Genomic DNA, 6,711 nt, shown 5'->3' on the forward strand with positions numbered 1-6,711 from the left:
AAAATAAAATCAAACATTAGAAAAAAGACTACATGTGGTCAATTTAGCACAGCGCCACAAGACTCACTCAGACTTATGGGACACTACAATGTTTGATATTTGATTTATAAAGGTGCTTAATATTGCAGTAAAAAGTTGGCTTCTGCTTTTGAGTAATTTTGGCCAATTCACCAGGACGCCTGAGATGAAAAATGATCCAAGGGCCTCCTCTGGCCCCGGGGTGGGGATAGATAGGACATGCTTGGAACACCATGGAGTTGACAAGATCGAAAACAAACTATATATATATATATATATATATATATATATATATATATACACATACATACATACATACATACATACATACATACATACATACACACACACACACACACACACACACACACACACACACACACATATATATATATATATATATATATATATATATATATATATATATATATGTATATATATATATATATATATATGTATATGTGTGTGTGTGTGTGTGTGTGTGTGTGTGTATGTATGTATGTATGTATGTATGTGTATATATATATATATGTGTTTGTATATATATATATATATATATATATATATATATATATATATATATATATATATATATATATATATATATATATATATATATGTATATACATGTGGGCCATGTAAGATTGATAATTGATGAAACAACATCTGAATAAGCCTTTTCCCATTTCCTCTGGTCTTCGTCTTTTCAGAGGCAGAATATTTTTCTCTGAATACTGTTAAATTGGATTGTATTATTTTGTATGTGTTTTGAAAGCTCAGTTTTCTTTCCTTTGGTACCACCCATTTTGTATTCATATACAATTAACTGAAAAGGTTTCATTTGAATAGAGGCACAGTATAGGGTACAATCGTTACAAGCAACATCAGGTCTCATCATTACTCCTGAAAAAATGCACAACAGCTTTGCACAATGCTAATGTTGAAGATATGTTTTTGCTTCTGGGTCTGGATGCTGTTGGTTTTTTAGAAAAAGGACTCCGTACCTGCAAGATAAAGTGAGACACTTCGGAGAGATATACATGAGGTCAGAAGAATGAGTCCTAATATGTCTACTTTGGCTGTCAGCACATTGTGAAACAAAGGCGAAGAAGGGGAGAGACATTCAACACTGAAGCTGGCACAGTCGATGTGAAATTATTTGAGTATTTGCTGTAGAAATTACTGGAACATAATTATCAAAGAAACCGATACAAATACATACATTATTAAATATATTCTTAGAATTATAGCCTATGACAAAACTTGTCCAATCAAACAATGTAGTAATCATAAATGCTTGCAAAAAGTAAAAAAAATATTGCATCCAGAATTCTAAAAAAATATACTAAATCATCAAAGCTTAAATACAAAAAAATATAAAAACTATTTAACAAGCATTATTAGAGTATGCAAGGAAGATTATCATAATCAGGTATTGCAAGATAATATATACAATTTAAAAGGAGCATGGAAATGTTACGGTAATTTAAATTATTAGGGACACAAAAACAAACGGAAATATCCTGAACTTTTTCAAGATCAAGACAAAACAAACTAGTATTCAGGATGTATTAGAAGGTTTTAATACCAATTGGACCATAACTAGCCAATATAATTCATGACAATGGAAGCATATGAACAATTAATAAAATACACAAATATCCTGCTCCCGTCAAACGGAAATAGTCACTAGTAAAGACATTTTTACAAACTGCAAACCAATGCATTAACAAACTAGTGTTTCGATTGTGAAGTTATAGATATGGTTTTAATTTGAAAAATACTATATAATTTATCCTTGAAAATTATTCAGTCAAAGTCATTCCTATTTACAAAGCAGTAGAAAAGGATATTTAGTTTATACAAATAGGAAATTATTAGTCAACATTACAACGTATTACCTTTGGTGTCCCCCAGGGGTTGACCAAATGTGTTCATATTATTTACAAATGACCTTTTTAACGGTGCCCAGTGTTCTAAAATGTGTTATTTTTGTGGATTACACAAATATTTTTGTTCAGGGATAAATTGCAGCAGGTATTGGAGACTGTACCCAAAGAAATGGAAAAACAAAAATCCTGGTTTGATTCAAATAAGGTATCTTTAAATATGTATACATAATACATAAAATAAAACAAAAAAACTCTAACCTCACCCTCCGCGGGTGGTCCCCTTTCAAGCTCGGGTCCTCTACCAGAGGCCTGGGAGCTTGAGGGTTCTGCGCAGTATCTTTGCTGTTCTTAGCACTGCACTTTTCTGGACCGAGATTGTTTGATGTTTTTCCTGGGATCTGCTCAAGCCGTTCCTCCAGTTTGGGGGTCACTGCCCCAAGTGCTCCGATCACTACGGGCACCATCGATACCTTCATGCTCCAGGCCTACTGAGCTAAGTTTGTGCTTTACAGTTTTTGACTTTTTGGAATATTGGATCTTTTGTGTTTTTGCATTTTTGGACATTCTGAACCTTTGTGCTTTGCCTTTGGATTTTGAACTTTTCTGAAATAAATTCTACTTTGCCTTTATTTGGACTGCATTTGGGTTTTTGCCACCGGGATCATAACAGTTGCAGGAGGTGGGGGACAGAAGGGTCCTGGCAAAACTCACATCTATGCTGGACCATGAGTCTCACCCCCTGCAGGACACTCTCTCCGCTCTGGAGAGCAGCTTCAGTGAGAGACTGATCCACCCTCGCTGTGTGAAGGAAAGGTTTCACGGGTCTTTCCTTCCTGCTGCTGTCAGACTGTATAACAAACACTGCTAGCCCTGAACATGTGCAATACTGACTCAACCATGTGCAATACCGTCATATTCATGTGCAATTACTGTCGTACTCTCATGCAATAATGTCACATTCATGTGAGTGTTTTTAAACTTCCTATAAGTTATCTGTCCTTTTCCTCTGTATCTACCTGCGTTGCAACAATGAAATTTCCCCATGTGTGGACAATAAAGGAATATCTTATCTCACATTTGGACGCGTTTCCCTCCCTTACGGCTAGTGTACTGTCTCAGGGTGCTAGATTTGGGATGGAACCCTCTATGCATGGTCAGGAGCTTTCGTGTCTTAACATCTGTGGTCTGTATCTCCTCCTTTGGCCAACTGATTATTCCTGCAGGGTATCGGATCACTGGCAGGGCGTAGCTGCTTATTGCCCGGGACTTGTTCTTGCCATTGAGCTGCTTCTGAGGACTTGCCTCACTCGTTGTAGGTATTTGGCCATAGCCGCTTTCCTTGTTGCCATTTGCCTGTGGGATTCCCAGGTGCTTGTAACTGTCCTCAATGTCTGCTATCGTTCCGTCTGGAAGTTAATGAATTATTTATTTTAGCTAGACTCATTTAATTCCCCATAAGGAATGAATGAAGCAGGAAGTGGAGCTCCGCATTTTTAAGGCAACCGGAACTATAGCTGGTCTGTTTTGTGAAAAGTGCCCATTATCTACGTGGTAAAAAAGCCAGGAGTATTGGTTTTCTTTCTATATGCAGATATATAAAAACAAAAACTACAGAGTTGCATATGCTGTACAGTGCTCTTTCAATTTCTGTATTTAACTATGGGGGATACCCATAAGACGACCATATAAGTGCAATTACTGTCGTGACACATATTCATGTGCAATACTGTCGTGATCACATGCAATGGTATTTATTTTATCTTTATTTTCCCCCTCCATCCCTTGTTGGGTAATGGGAGGTTTTGTCTATAGGAGTTTATAGGTTATAGGAGTTTTTATAAGAGATCTTCTATTGAGTGTTTTTCAAACTTCCTATAAGTTAACTGTTCTTTTCCTCTGTGTCTACCTGCGTTGCAACAATGAAATTTCCCCATGTGTGGACAATAAAGGATTATCTTATCTTATATAAAGACTATATTTTACAAAAAAGAGTAAGAATAGTAAATCGTGCAGAATATTTTGATCACAATGTCTAAAGCTTTTAAAGAGTGAGTCTCTGGAAGTGATGAAATTACACTATGTTGTGATATAATACAATTTTAAAAAGCTGTAGAATGTTAGTTGAGAAATGTAAAAAGAGTAAATAATTTTTTTTCGTCAATGTGCATTCAGTTAAAAGTTATCTGTTGCTGTATAAATTGTATTGTCAATTCACATATTTGTTGGCAAGGAGTCGAACCAGAATTAGCCGGCTTCATTCTACACAAAAAATATATTTAATTTGTATTATTCCTAATATTTGAGACAAAATAAATAAATAGTATTGAAGGTACTTTTTTAAACAAATAATTGAATTAAGTGTTGAACTAAAGATAATGATAATTAAGGACACATGCAGACACATGTTCCATAGACAAATAACAAATACAATTGTCACATCTGCTGCTTTGTTATCATAAAAAAGCAGAAGATGTGACATATAGAGGTTACCTATATTGTAAACAATGGCCAAAATTCGTATAAATTATGAAATAGTTACGCTTTGACAAATAAAAATACCTGATAAAACCCTTTATTTTGTAAAATAATTGCTCAAACGGTTGCCTGTAAATTGTCCTTGTATTTTTGATGTAATTTTGCTTATTGATGACATAGAAAGAGGTGTTTTAGAACTCAACAGAGCTGAGTTCCAGTCATTTTTATTTTTCAATTCTTCTTTACAAGCTACAACTTGACTAACGTATAACTATGATTAACATTAACATTTACCACAGGTACTATTCCAACAAACAACATTAGAACCTATAATGTGCTCTTGAAGTACATGTACTGCATATTTCCTGCAAACAATCTCCTTGGCCATAGTGTTGGAGCATCTATTATATATTATGATTAAAACATCCTAACTGTATAACTTTACAATTTTTTACACACTGGGATCAATTTAATATCTTATCCAACCTTTCTACTTTTGTGAAATAGAGTCAGTGCCTTGTCTGTCTTGTCTTCTGGAGCTTTTATTTTTTTGATGTACCTGGCCTGGATGACTTACCAGCCCCTTCAGCCAAAAGCTTCACTGATAAGAAAGAGCAGATGAAAGACATACTACTGCCACGTCAACAAGCTGCAGGCTGCAGGCTGTACACGCCAAACTATTGCTCCTCTTCATTGCCCTCCAGACCATCAGTCAAACAGACATAAAGAAAAATGTCTGGCGCTAAACGTTTACACAGAGTGGTGCCGTTAATAGATGGTTATGAAGTTTGTGTTGCAATGTTTTATGCATCAAGTTGCAGGCGAGATAGATGGAGACCTTGAGGAGGAGACAACAGTTTTGATTGATGGGTCACTCTAACCACTAAGAGGCAGATTTGAGAGTGGAATAGGTTTCAACTTTAATGCAGATGGAAGAAGGTGCTATGCTATGTGATAATAGACGGACCACCAAACAAAAATGATGTATGTGTTGGGTGAAAATAAGAATCTGCAGTACTTTGCCCATAGTGAATGAATAGAGTAAAACATTGTCTGTCCATTTGTGAAAAATCCTGCAACTACTTCACCTAAAGTCCCTAGTAGCAATTTATTATTACAAATGGGAATACGCAGTTGATGACGTAGTGGTTTGTGATTCTCACCTAACATCAAGACCGCTCGATTCCCGAATCTGGCCGTGTCTTGGTGGAATTTGCATTCACTTCATGGGCGCTCTGGTTTCACGCAACTTTACTCTGGCATGTAGGCTAATCCTCCTCTCGGTATTCCTGACCAAGATCCTGGCTCAAGATGGATGGAAAATGGGTCCCCAAGCGCTGCGTTGTGGTTGCCCCCTGCTCCTGACAAATTGCCCAGTGACACAGGTTGAACTACAGGAAGTTTCTCTGGGGATCTGAGAAATACAAACAAAAAGCAAAAGCAAAAATCTTATGCAGGACTTGCTTGTGATGTATATACTTAATAAAAAATGCATGATGTTTCTCAAATAAATATTATTCCTTCCATATTGAGATTCACATGGCTTTGGTTTTGCTGCTATTAATCTTAATTTGATAAGTTTGATCCATCACCGTAATTAACATAATTACCTTGGATAAAAATAATTGGGAACCTGTGGTATGACTGAAAGCTTAAATCAGCAGCTCCTCGCAGGTTGATTTTGTAGATGCAAAGATGTGTTCAAGACAATGAAAGAAGGCGTTTTAACATCAAATGATCCTCTAACCCGATGGATTGGAAAAGGAGCAAGATTATTACATGGAAATTGCAATCAATCAATTATTAAATGGAAATTGCAATCAATGTGAGCTTTTCATGGCCAAGGGAAGAGCTAATGCAACTACAATGAAATAATGATAGGTTTGACACATGACACAAGCTTATGCAGGAGATTAATCAAAAAGAAAATTAAGGGTGGACCTCCATATTGGTCCTAATCTTACCAGAGAAAAGGGTAAGTAAAGTTGTAGTTGGGGGGTAGCCAAAACACCTAAGCACAATAAAAAATATACAAATTAATTTGAATTGAGACTATCTTCCTCAGTGCATCATTTGCAGAGTAAAATGTAAAATAAAAGACTGCATAGTGCAGTATGTTGCCATGTTCATGCACTGGATGTTTGCGTTAGATCACCAGTGATAAGCTAGAGCCAAGGCCATCTGAGATATGCTACCTGTCATCTTATAAGGTTCGAAACCAAAAATAGAAACGTGTCTATTAACATTCTGTTGAAATTCCTCCAAATGTATCTGCCAGCTCCAAAAAGCCCAAACATTTGACTCTCATCCCAGAGGAAGGTTATTC

Source organism: Eucyclogobius newberryi, unplaced genomic scaffold (genome assembly GCF_026437365.1).
Source record: "Eucyclogobius newberryi isolate DKJ021-1_F unplaced genomic scaffold, fEucNew1.0.hap1 SCAF_12, whole genome shotgun sequence".
Lineage (NCBI taxonomy): Eukaryota > Metazoa > Chordata > Actinopteri > Gobiiformes > Gobiidae > Eucyclogobius > Eucyclogobius newberryi.